Source organism: Monodon monoceros, unplaced genomic scaffold, assembly GCF_005190385.1.
Source record: "Monodon monoceros isolate NGI ecotype Baffin Bay Population unplaced genomic scaffold, NGI_Narwhal_1 Super_Scaffold_17, whole genome shotgun sequence".
NCBI lineage: Eukaryota > Metazoa > Chordata > Mammalia > Artiodactyla > Monodontidae > Monodon > Monodon monoceros.
The window spans coordinates 20,667,706-20,690,227 of NW_021703773.1; the positions used below are offsets into that span (position 1 = coordinate 20,667,706).

At 42.0% G+C, this 22,522-nt stretch overlaps 1 protein-coding gene and 1 long non-coding RNA gene across 5 annotated transcripts in view; one reads left to right on the forward strand and one right to left on the reverse strand.

Annotated features, from left to right (window-relative positions):
• Positions 1-510: 510 nt before the first annotated feature.
• LOC114897525 lies at positions 511-22,504 on the reverse strand. The gene is made up of 3 exons (XR_003794174.1): positions 22,187-22,504; positions 21,706-21,891; positions 511-669 (listed from the first exon to the last, which is right to left on the reverse strand). It is a non-coding gene; the product is annotated as an uncharacterized LOC114897525 (long non-coding RNA).
• The window catches only part of FAT1 (FAT atypical cadherin 1), a 122,993-nt gene continuing 118,631 nt past the window's right edge, over positions 18,161-22,522 (forward strand). For 2 of the 4 annotated variants that reach the window (XM_029226372.1, XM_029226373.1), the window contains exon 1: positions 18,161-19,945. The gene's annotated coding sequence lies outside the window, so the exon portion shown is untranslated. The remainder of the gene's footprint in view (positions 19,946-22,522) is intronic. The other 2 variants (XM_029226368.1, XM_029226371.1) reach the window with 1 other exon arrangement.

Genomic DNA, 22,522 nt, shown 5'->3' on the forward strand with positions numbered 1-22,522 from the left:
TATGTGCCTCCCAGGATTTGCTTGGCTACAGTTTTTGGCTTAGTGCTATTGAAGACCCTGCAAGAAGGCCAGACTGGCACCAAGCACGGCCACAGAGAGACTTCAGTGAAGGCTCGTTACGCTTCGTCACCACCTCAAGGTGGAGGCCAGCGGTTGTAGCGCCCTCCCTCGCTGGGCTCCCTGCACAGGTACTCCCTGCCCTAGGAGCCGCCGCTGGCACGACCCCCTGGTACCTCACCTCACGCCTCAGACTGCACGTGTCCACCATCCCACCTGGACTTCTGAGGTCATCCCTAAAGGGCAGCTGCTCAGCTAGCGAGCCTCCAGGCTGCGGGCTGCAGACAGAGCCGCCAGAGCTTGCCTCTGCCCACCAGTGTGCTCCACGCGCAGGGCCTCTGTTACCCAGGCTGCCTGATGGGCCTCAGTGAGAGAGCCGGCAACCCAGGCCGACTCTGACCAATGAGAGACGGAAGCAGGGAAGGGGCTGGCAGATTCTTTACCCTACCTTCTCGCTGACACGGTTCCAAGAGGCAATGGCTCCGTGTAGCCTCTCAGAAGAAACCTCTCACCCCAGGCAACTGGCTGTATTTCCCAGTAGAATGGCAGCTGTCTTGTATTTGCTTTTTTCCTTTTCTGCTTCTTTTCCCTTTTATCTTCATTCTTGCTTCCCTGGGTTACAACACACACACACACACACACACACACACACACACCAATAAAAAGTTAGCATTTAAGTTTTAATCATAAAAATATATTAATATTTTAATAAACATTAATTTTCAAGAACACACAGATATTCTTTAAAAGAAAACCTACAAAAGGTCATCACTACCACAATTTCAGTTTGAAAGACACCAGTTTCAAAGTCAGCGTCCTCCCAACCTTTGCGTTTGCATACCCTACACCTTGAATAGAAGAGCTAACGATATTTTTAATAGAAGGCTCACACACCCAGGGAACCCTAATACTCTTAGCATAGCTACAAGATAACCTTCTATATACGCAAACCTCTAAATGAAGCTCAACGTCCAGGGCTCAGTAGGGTAACACTATAAGTGGGCTGCTCTCCTTTTAAGGGACCCACCTAATTTTATAAATCAATTTATATACAATGTTCCTAATTTATTTATTGGTTTGCTGTGTTTTTAGCACTTGCTGACTGCTTTATAAGATAGACATAATGGACAATATCCCGCAGTGAGCAGCAAATTTACAAGAGAAACTCTCAGCTGGTGGGGCTTTGGGGGGGCTGTGGTCTCATGAAGATAACAGTAACTGTAGAAAGATTTTAAATAAATGAATGAATGAATAAATAAATAGATTCTCTGCCTCATATTTGGAAACTCCAGATTTACTAGGATGTGAGGCGAGGCCTGGAAAATTGTGCTTTTCGAAAGCTCTCCAGATTATTCCGATGTGCTGTAGAGGTTTTGAAGCAACACTATATTTTCGCCTTCCTCCTGAAGGGAAAGGAAGGAAGTGGGTAAAGCTTTGAGACAATCACACCCACCCCCAATTATCCTCTTTTCTTGTCTCCAGTAAACAAAACAAAACAAAACAAAAAAATGAGAGGAAATTGGGCTTTGTGTGTAACCTCTGAAAGCCTATCCAAGCATTTTTACTGAATTCAAATCAAATCAAATTTTCCAGCCAAGTAAGTGAATCTGCATTCAGGAAAAAGGAAATACCTGGTATGCATGCTTACTGACACTACACAGCTTGAAATCTGTGTCCATGTTTAAAATATAAGACTGAACCACAAGTATTTTGAGCCACTTATTTCTATTGTTTTGTTCTTTGAACCTGTGAGAATCTCAAAACGCCAGCTTCACTCATCGGCCACACACCTAAAGCTGCTGGACCCCATGAGTTTTCAAAACCCATTACTAATGGAAGCTCCTTCCTTTAAAAGATATGCTTTATTGTGTTGTGATCTACTCCAAGCATAAAGGAAAGTATACAGACTAGTACTTCTGTGTCCCCATCATCTGGCTTTGTCCAATCTTGACATCTATTCCTCATTCCATGAAGAAACAAAACTTTACAGATACAGGTTCTTCATTCCTCACCATACTCATTCTTTTCACTCCCCTCTGACAGGTAACCACTCTTCTGAATTTAGAATTTATTATTTCATTCATATTTTAACAATTTCACTATGTATATGTCCATAAGTAATACAGGAGAGTATTTGGCATTTTCTAAAATTTATGTAAATTGCATTAGACTGCAGGTAGCCTGCTGCAGTATTTTTACCCTCATCATTGTTTTTAAGATTTATTTATTGACATAGACGGCATTTGTTCACTCAATTTAACTGCTATATTTTATCCCACTATCTGAAGATTCCACGATTTATTCATTCAATCCTTTTAATGAATATTTAGATCATTTCCAAATATTTAGATCATTTCCGAATATTTAGATCGTTACTATTTAAATAATGTCACAGTGAACGGATATGCATTAGTCAGCTTTTGCTGGGATAACAAACAACCCCCAAATCTCAAAGGCTTACAGCACACAACATTTTTCTCTCAGTGGGATGGTGGTTTGGCTACAGCTCTATTCTAAGACTGGAGCATGAGAGAGCAGAGGGAAGAACAGTGGGGGGTCTGTATTGCCTTTGAGCATTATGCATTTCCTTTCCTGCTCTTCCAGCCAAAGCAAGAACAGCATCATGTCACCTGGGGACTTGTTAGACATGCATATTCTCAGGCCTCAACCCAGATCTACTGAATCCAACACTCTGAGGTTAGGGTCCAGCTCTTAGCGGTTCCGACACCTGATAAAGTTTGAGATCCACCAGCACAGAAGAATAACGGGTTTACAGCAATAAACATCCCAGGATAAGTAAAGGGAGGACACAGGTGCTTCTTAGGCTAGGTAATTGGATATTTCTTAAACAATGGGTTTCTTTTACATTACGGAGGTACATTATAAAGTACTGCAAATTGTATAAGCTGAGGAACACGAAGAGAAACCACGAGATGCTACACAATTTATTGACATACTTATAAATAATCCTGACTGATGTAATAACTGAATATATTGCTGTTAGTTTACAGGAAGATTCTACTTTGATTTATGTTTTTGTTTTATTATCACTGACCTTTGTGTGATCCCATTCTGTGAGGAAGTTCTTTGGGTCAGAGTACTACAACATTGGTCTCTAAATAAATACTTCTATCGGAGTTCATTTTCTGGCTAATTTGCATCCAAATGGCCCTATCTGAAACACTGATAATGGGGCTAAAGATAGTTTAAAGACCCAAATCCTTGGAAGAAAGCTTATTAGAGTTCGGCTTGAAGAGTTGTATTATGCTAGGAGATCGAATTTCCTATATAACAATTTTCTAATATCTGCTTTTTAAAGATATAAAGCAGACTTTTAGATTATTGCTCAAATAAATAGAATTTGAATATGTTTTACCTCAGTTAATAGATAAATATATTTTTTAAAAGGGAGAAAGTTGAAACCTATACTTTAGGACTTGCTAAGTTTCAGACTTTTTTAGATTCTTATACATGTTATTTCAATAACCTATTGGGGAAATATTATTATGTACATTTTTAGATAAGAAAACTCAGGCTCTGAGCTCTTAAGAAATTTGTCCCTCATCAAAAATAGCAGCCTAATCTAGGTCTGTCTGGCTGCAAACCCCATGAGCTTTTCATTGTATCACTTGTATGCTTCAGCAAAACAATCCTTCCATAAACTTTCTACACGTGAATACTGGGTAGATGCATTGAAAAAGAAGTCTCTGCACGTGCAAAGGGGGCATATCTGCGCCTAAAGTTAAGTCAACTGGCAGGTAATTTCATAGAATACATGAAAACATTCACCACATTTTAAAGTGGGTATTTCAAATTAGCTTTCTACATTCGACTATGTAATCTCATCCCAAAATGAATTAGTGCCGCATGCCAAGATAATGGTCAGAGTGGCATGATAAGCTGGGAAAAAGCTGCTTCATGAACACAGCAAGTATTTGTGGCCGCTGTCCTGGAGGCCGTGCCTGCTTTCTTCCTTCTCAAGAAGCGTCAGGATCAGAGTCACTGCGTCCTAGGTATGCAGCCTGTGTGGGGCAGCAAAGTAAAGGTGATACTCAGTGGTCTAAACACTCTGATATTAATAAGACTTTTGCTCCTCTTTGAAACCCTCTCAGAGCTAGATGTGAAGCTGCTTAACCTTTACAGAATCAAGATTTAAAATAGAATGCAATATCAAATAGAAGTTGCCTATATAGTAGAATTCAAAAGCTAACTTTTTAATCCATCTCTGAAGAACATTGAACTTAAAAAAGAAAGAATTTAGTGCATCCTGAAGATTTTCAGAAATGGGTTGACTCGAATTGGTAAAATCTACTGAAAAGTTAGCCCTCTTAACAGAATCACTTACTGTATTTAAAACACGCACTAAAATAAAACCGCTATTCATAAATAACTATTCAACTGGAAGTATCTGGACTTAAAGGGAATCCAGAATATATTCCCATTGCTAAACCTGTTCAAAATACATATACACAGTCTAAAGGCAAATTATGTATAATTTTACTTCAACAGGACATCTCAGAACTAGCACATTTCTAGGGAAATGGATGTTTAGCTATCTATCCTGTATTTCAGACAAAATTTAGAGGCTTATCTCTTTGTTGTCTCTTCAGTGAATATAAACAGACCAGAGATGACCAAGTACAAGTTCAAAAAAGGAAAACCCAAAAAACAGAGGTATAAACCAGTTATTTAGGCTTCTGTAGTCAAAGTATTCAACTCATTTCCAGAACCTTTCATTTCATATCCAAGCAAATATGATACCAGGGAGTCAGTGCTAAACGAAGCACATGTAAGTGCATTTAATGGCTGACTATTTAATCAAAACGCACTTTACCTCAGAGAGACATTAAGAGACTTGATAAAGGAGGCTTTCCAAAAAAAAAAAAAAATCAAGAAATGTTAAAAGTGAACAAATAGTAATTTTTATTAAACTAAAGATTAAGCAATGAGTTTTTGATAAGTGCTATGTTCTGTGCAATAAGCATTAAATATTGAAGCCTAAGAAGACCTTAATTCCTGGGAGCTGACCAGGTGGTAGTGGTAGCAGTCTTGGAATATAATGCTATAAATAATTTACGAGGTCATGACAAAGCTGTAGTTTTTCATAGGATCATTTTTAGTTCTTATCTGAGATGTAGAGAATTTTAGAGAACCGTTCCTTGAGCTCTAACATTCTCCCAAACACGGTTACATCATCCACTTGCAACGTTGGCTTATCAGGTCTCAACAAAGCACTGAAAGTAGTAGGAGTAGCTGAGATCCTCTCAAGGACCCCCTCAAACAGTAAATCCTGCTGGAAGATAACTAGCATTTCTCTGCCCACTGTCACAGAGTTAGGTTTGGTAACCAATCCACAAAATTAACATAGTAAACCCTATTTCCCCAGTAACCTACCAAATTCTTTCTTGGACTCAAGCTACTAGACCCTGGTCTACCTTTGCCCTGTTACTGCGACTAGAGTAATTATCACACGCTGAAATTGTTTCTTCCTTTTTTGTTTTTTTCTCTCACTACCAAATTTAGAAAGGGTATGGCCTGTAGAGCTAGATGATGATCACAAACAAAAATTTCTTCAATAGGATCACTCAGTTCATTAATCTCCAATAAAGTAATCTATTTAGGGCATTGTTGATATAGCCTTGAGTCACTTAACGTAATGGTATAATGACCCCCTTAGACTGGCCCCACATTAAATTGATCTAGAGGAAAATTTCCCCCCCTACTTTTTAAGCTTCCCTCCTAAATTCTTCCACTCTACAGTGTGGGAGAATTCCATAAGTCTCAGTCATCTTAACTCAGATTGTGCTATGTCCTAAACAAGATTTCAGAAAATGAGACAAGAACTTGAAATGTGTGTTACCTGTCTCTGGTCCCATCACCTCTCCCTCAACTTGCGTTTGCAGTTAGGGCTGCTAAATAAAAGACATGGATTGGAAGATGCCTAATACCTTTCACTTGCCCCTCTACCCTTTTACACTCTGCTCTGTGCCCCAGAGATGGAATCGTGGGGATGGCATCAAGGCCTCCCTTGCTCTCTTGTTCTCATTGGGTGCTCAGGTGGAAGATAGAGGGAGGGAGGCTACTGAGGTCAGGACATTTATTCTCCCGTTTCCCTCCCTGTACATTTACCTTGGACTGGCTGTGTTCTTCACTGACATGTAGTGGTCTCAAGGTGGTCAAACCTGACTCTTTCTTCCTGGGTTCTAATAACCCCTTCCTTCCTCCCTTCAGGCTGTGTTTTATTACAAAGCTATAGTAGTCGAAACAGTATGGCACTACCATAAAAACAGACACATAGGCCAACAGAAGAGAACAGAGAGCCCAGAAATAAACCCAAGCATATAGGGTCAACTAATTTTCAACAAGAGCACCAGGCATACACGATAGACAAAAGAGAGTCTCTCCAATAAATGGTGCTGTGAAAACTAGATAAACACATACAAAGAAAGAAATTGAAACCTTACCTTACACTATATACAAAAATCAACTCAAAATGGAGTAAAGTCTTAAACATAAGTTCTTACTAAAACAGGTAAAACTCCTAGAAGAAAACACAGGGAAAAGTTCCTTGACATTGATCAGGGCAATGATTTTTTTGGCTATGACACCAAAAGCATAGGCAACAAAAGTGAAAATGAACAAGGACTATATCAAACTAAAAAGCTTCTGCTCATCAAAGGAAATAATCAACAAAATGAAAAGGCAACCTACAGAATAGGAGAAAATATTTGCAAGCCATATATCTGATAAGGGGTTAATACCTAAGGCATATAAGGAACTCATAAAACTCAATAGCATAATAATAATAATAATCTGATGAAAAAAATGGACAGAGGACTTGAACAGACATTTTTTCCCAAAGAAGACATACAGATGGCCAACAGATGAAAATATGCTCAGCACCACTAATCATCAGGGAAATGCAAATCAAAACTGCAATGAAATATCACCTCACACTTGTTAGGAGTGCTATTACCAAAAAGACAAAAGATAACAAATGCTGAAGAGGGTGTGGAGAAAAAGGAATCCGTGTGCACTGTTGGTGGGAATGTAAATTGGTACAGTCATTATGAAAAACAGTATGGAGGTTGCTCAAAAAATTAAAAATAGAATGACCATATGATCCAGTCATCCTTCTTCTGGGTATATATTCAAGGGAAATGAAATCAGTACCTTAGCCATGTTCCTTACAGCATTATTCACCATAGCCAGGGTATGAAAACAAATTCAGCAGATACAGAAATTGTGATACATATAATGGAATATTACTCAGCCTTTAGCAAGAAAGAGATCCTGCCATTTGTAACAAATGGATGAACCTGGAGGACATTATGGTAAGCAAAATAAGCCTGGCACAGAAAGTAAAATACTGCATGATCTCACTTGTATGTGGAGTCTAGAAAAGTCAAAATTATGGAAGCAGAGAATAGAATGATGGCTCTCAGGAGTGGGGAGGTGGGGGAAATGGGGAGATATTTGTCAAAGGAGATAAAGGTCAAAGTTTCAGTTATGTAGGATGAATAAGTTCTAGAGAACTTATGTACAGCATGGTGTCTACAGCGAATAATACTGTATTGTGTACTGGAAATTTGCTAAGAACCTAGATCCTGGGAGGTGTTCTCACCAGACACAAGACAAGATAATTACTCTGTGAAGACATGGAGATATTAATTAGCTTGATTGTAGTAATCATTTTACTACATATATGTATATCAAAGCATCATGTTATACACCTTAAGGAGCTAAAATTTTTATTTGGAACATAAATATGATCTTCAGGATGCTGCATTGTGAGTTCCTTTTGCTAACGGTTCTCATGCTTTAACACATATAGAATCACCTGAAGGGCTTCTTGAAACAGGTTACTCCGCCCACCTCCAGAGTTTTGGACTCAGTAGGCCTTGGGTGGGTGATCTTTGCATTTCTAACAAGTTCCCAGGTAAGCCTGTTCCCAGGTAATATTCTGGTCTGAGACGGCACTTTGAGAATCACTGCTCTATACTGACACCTTTGTTTACAGGGAATATAGGCAAGTAGTGTAGGGTAATAGCTGTCAGGAAACCACGCCTAGGATTGCCAACAGCTGGTTTGAGAGAGATAATTAATAGGCCTGCTTGTATCAGTTAGGGTCCCAACTGGAAACAGATGGCACGCTTCAAATAGGATAATTCCCCACAGCCAAGAAGTGACTGTGCAAACCTTATTAGGCCCTGGGGTTTTGCAGTGAAGACCTAAGCCTACATGTACAAGATTGAACTCTGCCCACCTTCACACACACTCATTTAGAACAGCTGACACAAGCTCAGGTTGCACACTAGTGTTGAGGCCCGGGGAGGTATCCTAGTGTACACTCTGAAACTTCGATTTTTTTTTTTCTCTAAGAGCACCTGGCTGCCTTGCTGTGCTCATCCCACTAAGTCATCCTTACTCAAAGCATGACTCTCAGGACTTTAAGTATCTGGGAAAGCTTTGGTGATGCATCAGACTTTCATCGGAGCAGTCTTATCTCCCTTCCTCTCATCTATGGCCCGTTTCCCTTTTGCCTGCTATAACAGCTATTCTCACTTCCACATCTATGCAGAGGGTTATTTTATTTCTTTCTATTCCTGTGTGTGAGGTTATATCCATTCTTGCTACCCTCCATCTCTTCAGACACCTGTCGAAAGGATATTCAACAGACAGGCTGACAGCTTGAGGTTATGGATGATCTCTGCGTAGCCCTAATTATTATAGCATTCTTTTTAGTTTTGTTTTGATATTAAATATTTTTAATAGTAGTATATTAAAAAAGAACTTTTGTAACATTTTTAATTAATAAGCACGAATGAATACAACCAACTAGGGACCCATTCCCCATCTCAGGACCAGAATATTCTTGTACCGGCATACATCTCCCTATCCCATCACCAGCCTCCTCTCTCCAAGTAACCACTATCCCTTTTTAAAAAATGAATATGCTACATCTTATGTATATTTCCATAAGTAACATACTGTTTAGTTTTGCTGGACTTTGAGCAAACTTTCTGCAATTTCTATTTCTTACTCCATACTATATTTCTAAAAATCACTCAGGGGAATACCCTAGTGGTCCAGTGCTTAGGACTCCACACTTCCACTGAAGTGGGCACAGGTTCCATCCCTGGTAGGGGAACTAAGATCCCACATGCTGCACTGCGTGGGACCATTCATGTTGTTACATGTAACAATGGTACATTCACTGGCCCTGTGTAAATTTATAGTGTGAAGATGATACAACTTATTTATTCATTCCCTTCTTGCTGGACATTTGTCTGTTTTCTAGGTTTTGTTTTCAATGAACAAAGTGGGTGTGAATTTTCTTATACATATCTCCTGGTCTACACGTTTCCCTCTTGGGTGTGTGAAACCTAGTTGTAGAATTGCTGGGTACGTACAGATCCATCTTCGCAAGGTAATACCTAACTGTTTTCCAAAGTAGTTGCACCAATTTACAGCCTTACCAGTATGGTATGAATTCTTGTTGAGCCATATCTTTACCACATCTCATATGATCGGACATGTTCATTTTTGCCAATATGGTTTGTGTATCGGGTATTACATTGGGGTTTTAACTTTTGTTTGTCTAATAACGAATGAAAGTATTTCTTCTTATGTACTGTATCAGTTTCTTAGGGCTGTTGTAACAAATTACCACACACTAGGTGGCTTGAAACCACAAAAATGTTTTGTCCCATAGTTCTGGAAGCCAGAAGTCCCAAATCGAAGTGTTGGCAGAGCTGTGCTCCTTCTGAAAGCCCTCAGGAAGAATCCTTCTGTGCATCTTCTGATTTCTGGTGGCACAGGCATTCCTTGGCTTGTGGCTGCATGAGTCCAATCTCTACCTTTGCCTTCATATAGCCTTTTAGCTCTGAGGGTCTCTCACCTGAATGACCCTCACAAGTATGCTTGTCGTTGGATTTAGGGCCTACCTGAATAATCCAGGATGATCTTATTTCGAGATTCTTAATTTAATTACATCTGCAAAGACCCTTTTTTCCAAAAACGTCAAATTCACAGGTTTTAAAGATTAGGACATGGACATTTAAGGATTAGGACATGGGGTGGGGCACAATTTAACCCATTACAAAAATAATCACCATTCATACTTCCTCTGCCTGAAACACAGGTTCATGGGTTTCTTTTTTTCCATTTTTTTATTGAAAGTTTCCTATTTTTCTATTGAGCCTTTTTCTTATTGATTTGTAGAACTTCTTTACATTAAAGATACTCATTTTTTGTCAATTATATTTGTTACATAAATATTCTCCCAGTCTGTGGCTTACATTTTTACTTCTCAACATGGTGTCTTTTGATAAGCAGAGGTTCTTAATTTTTATGTAATTAAATTTGTCAATCTTTTCTTTCATGGCTAGAACATTTTGTCTTATGTAGTAAACCCTCCCATAGCCCCAGATAAATTATTTTATTATATTTTCTTCTAAATATTTTAACCACTGGGGGACTTCCCTGGCAGTCCAGTGGTTAAGACTCCGAGCTCCCACTGCAGGGGGCACAGGTTCGATCCCTGGTCGGGGAACTAAGCTCCCATATGTCACGTGGCAAGGCCAAAAATAACCAAAAAACAAAAAAAACCATTGGCCTTACAGCCTTACATCTTTCATTCATCAAGAGAAACTTTTTGTGTCTAGTATGAGATAAGGATCCACTTTTACTTTTTTCCATGACTGGGGGATAGCCAGCTCTCCTTCATCCTGCTTTGATCTGGAGCCGCAACAGTTATCTTACAATAACGTGACTGCAAGCTTGTGGATGAAAGGCATAATCTGACATGACATAGGAACTTATGATATTGCCAACATTTAAGTGACAATCAGCTATATTGCAGAGCACAATTCAACAGATATCACTTAGAAAGAATAAGAAAATCCAGTTCAACATTCCTACTTTAACAGGGTAATATACATGACATCCTACAAACCTTAACTGATACAATTGTATATACATTGAAGTATATCTTTAGTCAGGTTTAACTGTCATTGCAAGTAATTAAGAGTAGTTGCTTTGCATTTGGGGTTACATATTTACCAGATGACATCACTGAATAAAGTGGTGTCAGGAAACACCCAGGTTATTAACTCTCTCTCACCCGCCAGGTGGATGAATCAGCAGTGCCCTGTGTAGTCTGGGTAGCTGCGGGCACAGTTGGTTCATTGCATGCCCCTTCAATTAATCATACAAATCAGCCAACTGTGTGGGACCGTCAACTGAATCCGTAATTTCATGCCTAATAAATTTCACAGGTACACACAAAAGTAAATCTCCCTGAGGTCTCAGGAAACCCAGTTTCACAAAATGTATTGCCCTTTTTGCACACAAGGAAGGAAATAACTGCTTAATTTAACTCAATCCATAATCTCCAGATCACATAAATAACACAAGTCTTCCTTTAAAAAAGTCACAATTGGAGAAGAAAACATGATCCTGATATTTATGCACTGTGCTCTTTTTGACTCTGTTTTGAAATAGTCATTTGTGGGTTTAGAAACCTCCACACCCGTTGTGTCCAAAATGGTACCATTAGCCACCTATGACTATGTACATTTAAATGAATTAAAATAAAACAAAACAAAACATTCCGGTCCTCATTTTGCACTAGCTACATGCCAAGCAGTCAACAGCACCACACAGGAGAGCGCGGAGAGAACACTGCCATCTGCACATAAAGTTCTTCTAGATAGTGCTTTTCTAGACACTTTCTTCCACTCTATTCATTTGGCTCTAAATGTCGTACTTTAAGGTTTACCAAGTGTTTTCTGATCCATGCTTTTACTGAGTCCTCACTATATTATTGGTAGAAAGGCATTATTCAGAGGGTCTTTATCTACTGTTGAGTAACAATTCCCCCTAAAACTTAGCAGCTTAAAATAACAGTAATTATCTCACAGAGTTTCTGAGGGTTGGGGAATCTAGGAGCAGCTTAGCTGGTCGATCTGACTCAGGGTCCCTCAGGAGGCTGCAATGAGATGTGTGCTGGGGCTGCAGTCAGCTGAAGGCTTGTGGAGGCCTCACTCAGGTGGCTGTTGGAAGAAGCCTTCAGTTCCTTCTTCATGTGGGCTTTTGACTTGCCCCAGAGTGAGTAATGGGAAAGACAGAGACAGAGACGGAGAGAGAGGGGGAGGGAGGAAGGGAGATCACTGTCTTGTATAACCTAATCTCAGAGGTGACATACCACCACTTCTGGCTCGTCCTACTGTTAAACTGACACTGGTTGGTTTAAGCTATGGGAGGAGATAACACAAAGGTGTGAATGGCAGGAGTTGGCCATCACTGGACCCATCTTAGAATTCAGCCAATCACACTGCTATTTAAGAAGCTCAGTAACTCGTCAAGCTCACACAGCCGGTAAACATTAGAGAACATTAGAGGTAGAAAGCTCATCTAAACCTTCTGACTTTTAACTCCTTTCTTCCACAGTACTCTGCCTTCACCCATCTACGTGTTACCTCAACCTCCTTAAACAGTTCGGCTTTTTTATAAACCAACGACACAGACTAATAATGACGACTAACGTTAACCTTGCAAACGTTACAGCTGAGATTCAGAGGGTCTCAGATGCTTGATTAATACTAACACTTGCTCCTCTTCTTTTCTTTGCTTTCTCAGGGAAAAAACAAACAAACAAACAAAAAAAAATTACAGAAGAGTAGAAAGAACAGGAGCCTGCTACTGACAAGCACTTTCTCCTTGACCAAACTCTAGACAGGCTCCTTGAAGCCCCTTGACCTTGATCTTGGTGTCCATCCTTGTCGGGCCTCATCGCCCAATTGTAGCAAGAATCCTGTTCAGCTGGTTTCACCAGGATTCCCCACCCTGGATATCTGACAAAATGCCTTTTCTCTCAGCATCCCCCAGGTAACATCTGATCACCCTGGCCTGCCTTCAGCAAGAATCCCATCAGGTCGGCTTAGCCAGATTCCCCTTTTGCCCCTGATGTTCTCCTCTTAGTACTTTTCTATTCATTGACGCTCACCTTGCTCCTTGTATAAATCCTCACTGTTCCTTGCTGCATTCGAAGTTGTCTCTCTTTCCTGCTGCAAAAATGCCACCTCTGCAGACCCTACACCTATCATAATGGTCCTGATTAAAGTCTGCCTTAGTGTTTAACAAGTGTCATGAATAATTTTTTTCAATGCTACTCCAGAATAAACATCAAGTGGAGGGGAAGAAATAAGAGGAAGTTTCCTTCGTTCTTTGTCTCTCCTACACCTAACCACACAGAAGAGACTTTTTACAAATTGTTGCTCAGGAAAGTGCCAGGGGCAAACTATCTTCCTTCCTAAACATACAAAACAACAAAGCTGACTTATACAGCACCTTATCTTCAACCATAGCACAACCGTTTTTGGTTTTGTTTTTTTTACAGATCCATCCTCACTTTTTTTAACATCTTTTTTGCAGTATAATTGCTTTACAATGTTGTGTTAGTTTCTGCTGTATAACAAAGTGAATCAGCTATACATGTACATATATCCCTATATCTCCTCCCTCTTGCGTCTCCCTCCCACCCTCCCTATCGCACCCCTCTAGGTGGTCACAAAACACCGAGCTGATCTCCCTGTGCTATATGGCTGCTTCCCACTAGCTATCGGTTTTACATTTGGTAGTGTATATATGTCCATGCCACTCTCTCACTTCGTCCCAGCTTATCCTTCCCCCTCCCCGTGCCCTCAAATCTATTCTCTACATCTGCGTCTTTATTCCTGTCCTGCCCCAGGTTCTTCAGAACCATCTCTTTTTTTTTTTTTTTAGATTCCATATATATGTGTTAGCATACGGTATTTGTTTTTCTCTTTCTGACTTACTTCACTCTGTATGACAGTCTCTAGGTCCACCCACCTCACTACAAATAACTCAATTTCGTTTCTTTTTATGGCTGAGTAATATTCCATTGTGTATATGTGCCACATCTTCTTTATCCATTCATCTGTCGATGGACACTTAGGTTGCTTCCATGTCCTGGCTGTTGTAAATAGAGCTGCAATGAACATTGTGGTACATGACTCTTTGAATTACGGTTTTCTCAGGGTATGTGCCGAGTAGTGGGGATTGCTGGGTCGTATGGTAGTTCTATTTTTAGTTTTTTAAGGAACATCCATATTGTTCTCCATAGTGGCTGTATCAATCTACATTCCTACCAACAGTGCAGGAGGGCTCCCTTTTCTCCACACCATCTGCAGCATTTATTGTTTGTAGATTTTTTGATGATGGCCATTCTGACTGTTGTGAGGTGATACCTCATTGTAGTTTTGATCTGCATTTCTCTAATGATTAGTGATGTTGAGCATCCTTTAAAGTGTTTGTTGGCAATCTGTATACCTTCTTTGGAGAAATGTCTATTTAGGTCTTCTGCCCATTTTTGCATTGGGTTGTTTGTTTTTTTGATATTGAGCTGCGTGAGCTGCTTGTAAATTTTGGAGATTAATCCTGTCAGTTGCTTCATTTGCAAATATTTTTTTCCCATTCTGAGGGTTGCCTTTTCATCTTGCTTATGTTTTCCTTTGCTGTGCAAAAGATTTTAAGTTTCAATATCTAGAAATATTTTTGGACACTGGAGAGGAAAGAACAGTAGGAATGAAGAAGAATCTTTTAGTTGAACAGATAAAATTTCATATTTTTATTTTTGTCTTCATTATGGTAGAGAAATGGGCAGTTTGCAAGACTGATCGTTTTGCATCTAAAAACTTCTTTTTCACCATTAAAGGAAAACTCCAAGAGTCCTTCCATTTTGTCAGTAGAGTCAGTCTCAATTCCTATTAACCAATAAGTTGAGGAGGTACATCCATTTATCTTTTCTTTCAAATAATTCCTTGTACATTTAAAGAAGGATGACCTAGCTGTGGGAGATGATGTCAGGTACAAATAAGCCAAATCCTGACACGATCCAGCTTAAGAAAGATGAAAATTTATGCTCTCCCATTAAAAGAAGTGTTGAGTTGGGACGGCCTTCAGAGATAGTTGATTCAACCTCATTGAGAACCCTCATCTGCCTTCCCAGGTTTAGGCCTCATCCTCCGCAAGTAAGATGGTGGTAGCAGTCCCAGGCATGACCTCCTGACCTGACAGTGTCCATAGGGAGACATAATGTCTCTTGTGGATCTTCCTTAGGAGGGAGGAAATTTTTTTCCAGAGGCCTCCAGTAAACATCCTCTAATATCTCATTGGCTACAACTGGCCCACATGTTCATGACAAATGGGTACAGAATTACCATGATGGGCTTAAATAGATCATCTGTTAGAGAAAGGAGACTGGGGGACTATCATAATTCTTGTTTCCCGAATGGGGTCCTCTTAGACTCTATATCAGATTAGTTTTTATGACCAAAAAAATTCTACCAGGAAAAGGGATAGTATCTTAACAGTAAAAAAAAGTATAGATAGAGGGAATTTCCCATCTTGTCATATGGAAAAGTATAAATTAAAGAAAGGAGAATTGGAGAGATAAAGCAACCGTAGTGGTTCCAGACCAGGAAAAGGAAACAGAGTATAAATTGAAATGCTGATCATGAAATCCTATGAGATAGTCCTTGTCAGAATACAGTGAGAATCATTGGTATGTATTTTTCTGCTGTTCAGACTAAACAAGTTAAAAGTCAGACAATGATTTCAAATTGAAAAGAAATGTGTTTCGGAGTACGCATATCTACCTAGGAAAATAGGTAAGCCAAACAAGTAATGAATGTATTACACATCTATTACAAGACACAATCAGTGGTGTTCTCCCTCTGTGACTAAAGGACCCACTTTTAAACAATTTTTTATCCATATTTGGTGAAGCTGCTAGAAAGGACCATCTTTCTCCAGCCATCATTTGATAGTTTTTGATACCCTACTCCTCTTAGGTTGCTTCTTAAACCACAACACTGCTGACAAAGGCCTTGGTTCATAAAGGGTGCAAATGAGGTGTAGGGTATAAGGAGCTGGTGTATTATATTGACAAGCATGTTGGCTATGAAGACAGTCAGCCCTGAGTTTCAGTCCAAAATGTGACCCAACATGAGTTATCTAATCTACCTCAACCTCACTGTTTCATCTAGAACATGGAGGTAGGGTATAATTGCTAATACCCTGTAGAATTTAGTAAGAAATCCATGAGATGATGCATATAAAGAAGTTGGAACAGAGGCTAGGTTATAATTGGCATTAAACCCATGTTTTTATTACTGTTGGTTCTACAAAGCCTCATAACTGAGAGGGTGTGGTAGGGTGAGAAATAGTGAGTAAATCTGAGGAGAATAATGATACTGTATTTGTTATCTTCATTCTTTACTGTATCTCTCACAACAGGTGAGGCAGTTTGTTTGCTTGTTTGTTTGAGATCACTTTAGAAATGCCACCTTTATAAAGGAAAGTGAGACTCCCAAAATTCAGTAATAACCAAGTACGTTAGATTTTACGTGGCAAAGACTCAAACCAGATTTATTGACCTTGAGTCTAATGTTCTTTTTACTGCTTTTATTGAGAAAGTATTTCAACAAATTCTGCATGATTCATCGCTTACTGCTCAGAAAGGTAGACGTGGAATCCTTCAATCCCCGAGCTGGGAAAGCATCACAAGCATGATACTTATCCAGCAGAATCTGTTTCCAAACCACATGGGGATGTTGATCTTACATTTGTAGGGACAGAAGGTCCAAACCAGCCTTTTTCGCTATGTATGTATGCCAGAATGAAGGTAAACTTTATTATTTATTTATTTATTTTTTTACTAGTTAGCCATTCCGCGTAATGCCTCCAAATATTTTCCCGATTGGCACTGGCATCTGGAATTTCACCATTAGAATAAAATTTTATGATTAAGGTTTAGCTTTAAGAAAGCCCTTGTTACAATGCACTTGGAAGGGACCAGGGAAATGAACATATTCATACCCATAGTTAACCACTACTGATTCTTACCAGATTGACTAGTTGTCTGTTCTAATGGCTCTCTTGTTGAGTACAAGCAATCCCAAAGGAGAGCTGTATTTAAATGCAAAGGATAAAATAATTCCAAAGTATGGAGAAGTGGAGATAGCTGAACAGTGCCTCATCTTCAGGAAGTGTGGGGGAAAAGGGGGTGTAGGAGATGAGAAAGCAGTTAAAAGGAACAGAGAGGGTGGGATGACAGAAGTCAGTCAGCCTACTTAGAATTATATAGTCCTAGGACTATTCTTAAAAATGTTTTAGAAATCTCTTCTGCTTTAAATTGAGTGATTCCCCCTGTTTTTCGTAGTCAGCAATGATTGAAAACAACGGAAAGGCCATGTTAAGCCATGTTAATATTTCTTAATCACCAAACACACCTAACTCATTAAATTTTGAGTCCTTTATAGTTTCACTTAGCATATTGCTGTTGGTACTTGATAAATATTTGTGAAATGAGTGAATCCTTCTGTGATTCTGTTTTTTTTTTTTTTTAACTTTGGAATTGACTCAGTGTTGGATGCATGGAAATTGTAATATAATGCTTGATGCAGCCTTCCAAAAACAATAGCAAAGTCTGTAACAGCATTGTCCTACAGAACTCTGTCATGATAAAAATGTTCTTTCATTGGCCCTGAACAATATAGCAGCCACTAGTCACAAGTGGATACCGAGTACTTCAAATGTAGCTAGTGAGACCAAGGAACTGGCTTTTAGTTTACTTAGCCACTTGTGGCTAGTGGCTACCTATGGTATTGGACAGTGCAGGTCTAGAGGTTTTATTAAAAATTTTCTGCCCCTTTCACTTTGTTTTTTTAAAAAGCAGCTATTTCTATTAATACCATCAATTATTATATATAAGTTCCTCTCGTTTGTATTTTTTTCTTTTTCTATTGGAAATAATTTGACTTACCTATGATAACGCTAAAGGTGAGTATAGCAAACCAGACTGACTTGCATGGCAGCATCTGGGGGAACTTATGTGTATTATTTATAAAAAACTTACAATCTGCAGTCAATTTCTAATTTCAACTATTGACATAAAAGGAGCTAGCCTGTGTAGATGAAATAGTGAAGCATGAGAGGTCTGTCCTCTGCACTAACAGGCTGGCCTTTCAAGTCAGTCTGTCCTTTTATTTCCCCCTCCCTCAGGAATCTGGCACCTTCTGGGTGCCCTCCTCTCCTTTCCATAACAAAATTATTTGGGATAACCTCCTTGTAACTCTTCCTAATTGTATAGATGAGAAAACAGACACTGCAAAGAACCAGGGAGGGTTAGACAAGGACTATTGATGGACTCCTATGTGCTTACTAGACACTGTATATGATGCTGGGGAAAAGTGCCTGCTTGAGCATTGCCTCCCTGGCAAATAAATATTTTTGAATGGAAATACACACACATTTTTACAAGGTGAAACAGACGAGGAAACTGAAATTTAGAGAAGTTATATGACTTCCTTAAGGCTAAGCACACCCAATGCTCCAACACAATCTTCTTTTCTTTTAACTGTTTAACTCCTTGCCATGTTTCCTGTGTCCTAGGGGTTTTGCTCTTTGCCTTCCAGAGATAACAGCCAGCTAAACTGACCGCTAGATTTACATCAACAGCTGCAAAGGTATTAACAGAACCCGCTCCAGCCCCCTGCCCTTTTCCAGGGAATTTTAATGCTAACCTTCTGGGGACAGTGTCAACTCACAAAAATGGCTCCCTGGGAATTTCACGCTGTTGAGGAGATTTTATTTTGGTACTTTAGCGGCGTTAAAAAAATATATATATTCCAGAGCAGATTTTTTCCTGGAGTCTGGACGCTTACGTAGAAAGGACGTATTCACTTACAAACTCCACTTCAACAGCGTTTGCATCTGTCTTAGTCTACAGCACGAGTAGCCGACTGATTTGTGTACTGGCCCCCATCACTACGGATGACTTGTAGGAAACATTAGAAACTGGCTCCTCCTCCACCTCTCCCTTCACCCCTTGGATCCTTGTACGCTTCAGAGTAGGATGTAAAAACGTAGGCGCTTTTGGAGAGGATTTGAACATTAAAATATGGCTCCGTGATTTTCAACACAAAGACCGCAAACAGCGCTAGAGCACAAGTATTTAAAATAGATCACATCCTAAAGTTGGAGGGCTACAAAATACAAGTCGTCCAGGCTAGTCCGCAGAGACTGTTCGTGCTTCCGCCCTGCAACAACCCGGCAGGCGACACGTTGCGACGAATTTCAGCTGCAGAAGAGGAAGAGCATCACCTGCAGTTCGAGGCGTGGGAAACGCGGCCGGAGGGGGGCTTGCGAGAAAGCCAGCCGGAGAGGTGCGCGCCGCGGGGCCGCCCCGGCGCCGAGTGCGAGGAACGCCGGCGCTCGGCGGAGCCCGGGAGACGCGGCGGGGTGGAGAGGGGCAGACGCTTCACTGTCGGGACCGCAGCGGCCACAGACACCGCTGCGGCAGGAGAGCCGGCCGAGCTTCCGAGCTCGCGGCCGCTACTGTCCAAGAGGCGGACCCCGCGGGAGAATCCCGTCCAGGCGGCGGGGCTGGGGGCTAGGCGGGGCGCTGACGTCACCTCCCCTCCCCCACCTCCTCCAGGCGGGAGGGAGTGGGGAAAGAGGCAGTGATCCGCCGCAGCTCCCGGCCGCAACTCCTAAACTCGGCGGCTCGCTGCCCGGACATGTCCTGACAAACTTGGTTTCTCTTCGGCCCTCTCTCTAGCCCTCGCGCACTCTCATTTCACCTCCTTTTGCTGCTCAAGTTTCCCCCAGGACGGAAGCCTCCGGAGATGCGGCCACCTGGGCGGCGCGGGCGGATCGCACTCTCGTTGGCGACATGCTGAAGATCCGAGGGAAGCAAAGTTGGTACTTCATACACGGCTTGTAACAAATATTCAAATCGCGTGGCGATTACGGACCTGCCGGGACTTAAAAGCAGAACACCGAGGACTCGGCTGGACGGGTGAGTTCTTTCTGGAGTGCAAGTCTTTCCGTATTTAAGTTTAAACGTTAATGAAATTGCGTGGGGTGTTTGACTAGTACAGGGAAGCGTGTGCATCCTACCGGCTTTCCGCTCGGCGAGCTGCACACCCGCCCTGGCTGTGCTTGACTCGGGAATGAAAGATCAGTATGCATAGGTTTTGGAATTCATAAAATACTTACAAAGCACTGTTCAAAAGAATTTGAAAAGCTATGCTGTTTGTGCATTATTTCAAATGTAACTTATTATAGAAATGGTGCCCAGGGAGGGCGCATTGGGTGCCGCGTGATCTGCAGTGGCGCAGCGCCCTCTAGTCCGGGCACCCGGCAAAGCGCGCGCTCTCCGCACGGACGGCGAACTTGGACCTGCCGGGCGCTCTTGGGACGTGGACGTGAGGTCCGTCGCCGTCACCCTAGCCTTCACTTACCACCCACTCCGGCCCATTCTATATCTAATATACAAATACCAGCTTGGGTGGACTGGATGCAGAGGCAGTGCTGGCGGAAAGCTTTTTTTGTTTTCGGGAACCCATCCCCCTCATTTTCTAGAGCCTTTGGGTACTGGGTTAGGGAGGATCGACTATTGAGAGGACAATCGTGGAGCTTGTACTACATTTCTTGTTCATGTGAAGGTAATTAGCTGGTAGCAAAAAGGCACCTCTGTTTCGTTCCGTTGGGGCTAAAGGATCAGTAAAAACGTGGCAGCACCGGACTGAGAAATCTCCATCTCTGGCTCTCGGCTGTTCCTCTGGCGACGAAGTGCAACTTCTTTCAGGCAATTAGGTTTTCAGTGGACCTGGCAAACCGGGATTCCCAAACAGATGTTTTAGGCCAAGTAAGCGTTATTAGTTATTAGTGAATGGTAATTTTCTCCAGGAATTCTTTTGTGTCATTTTAAAAATCTTGTGATTTTACGTTATGGGATGGTGTCTTTTTACCTTTTACTGTTCTTCTCCTCCCCCGCCCCCCGCATCCCGCCCCAACAAACTGTTGGCGTTCGTGTGTGATTGTGTTTTGTTTAGAGTTAGAATTCGGCAACGGGCACAAACGAGTTGAGCTTGGAGACCAGATAACCTACTTTCGAGGTGTTCCATGTATGAAACTCACCTGTAACTCCAGGAGCGCTTTGCCGTGGCCAAGTGTTTGGATGATGATGTTTGCTGGGTGTGTGAATTTCTGTGTATTCTAAATAACGCGCAGGGAATACACCACATACTCTTAGTGCTACGAATCAGCACACTCATTCTGCAGGCATTATTTTTCCTTCCCAGCCATGACCTTCTAGACACATTTCCCCCCCCGCATCACCTTCTTTGAGATGGCATAAGAGGAGACTGCATTAACTTTGAAATAGGGAAATTCTCTCCTTAATCCTAGACTCCCTTACCCCCATTTGCCTCGTACTTCTTCCAGCAGCCCCCTCCACCGGTTCCAGGGAAATCATCTCTCTTTGTCCTCACAGCGTTAACGTATTCGAGCTGCACAAACTTTCCGAGGTCAAGGCCGCCCTCTTCTCCCGGCTGTTTCCCAGCGCCCGGGAGCACTCCGGGCTGCGCTGAGCCGGCGCCTGGAGCTCTGCCCGCGCTGAGGACCGGCTCACAGCACCGCGATGCCCGGACTGCGCGCTCCGGTGTGGGGGGAGTTCCCCGAGTGGGCCTTCTGGACGCCCGGGGTTTCCCCTTCTCCCTGCAGAACTTGTAGTTTCACGTCAGACTGCGTTCACAGCCTGCGGGGTGTACTTACCGCGTGGGAAAGCGCACGAGACGGCACCGCTGCCTTTTGTCCCGCAGACCTGGGAGTCAGGGGTGTCCGCCGGCGGAGGCCGGCGTTGGGGTTCGTAACCACGGCTGGAGAAGTTCCGGGGTCTAACCAGCTCTGCGCAAGGAGGTCGCGAAGGAAGCGTTTTCACTTTCCCGGGATTTTAGTGTACTGTAGATTGAAAAAGGAAGTAGGTTCCGATCTAACTGCATTCCTTTTGAGACCTTTTGGAAGATTTTATTCCACCAAGCAATTGCAGACCTACAGCCAAGACATTCAAATTCAGATTTAGGAATTCCCTGAAGGTTCCCGTGAATCTAAAGGAGGAGGCGTGGGAAGCTTTTTCTTTAGTCCTTAGCTTTTTTTTTTTTTTTTTTTTTTTTTTAAGCTAAGTTAATGTTCCCCCTTTCCTAGTAGGGAGCATTCCCTATTACCTGCACAAATCTGTGTGCTGGCCATAACTAACCTCGGCACTAGAGCGAGCCCCAATCTGTTCCTCGCGGTGTCGCTAGGTCATCCTGGACACTCGCTGGTCTCCTGGAAAGGAGTTGGCTGCTGTAGCTGCTGGGAGATCTCTGACCCTTGGCTGGGCGTCGTAGCCCGGACCCCGCGGACTGGGATTCCGGCTGCCAGGGAAAGTCGGGTCGAGCTTCTGCGCGGGAGAAAAGAGCGCCGGCGCGAGCGGGCGTGGCTGCGAGCGGAGGGATATATCCCGCGCCGGGTGCGTGAGGCGCCGGGTGCGTGAGACGCCGGGGCTGCACCGGCCGGGCTGGGAGTGGGGCTCGCAGGTGGCGGGGCGCTG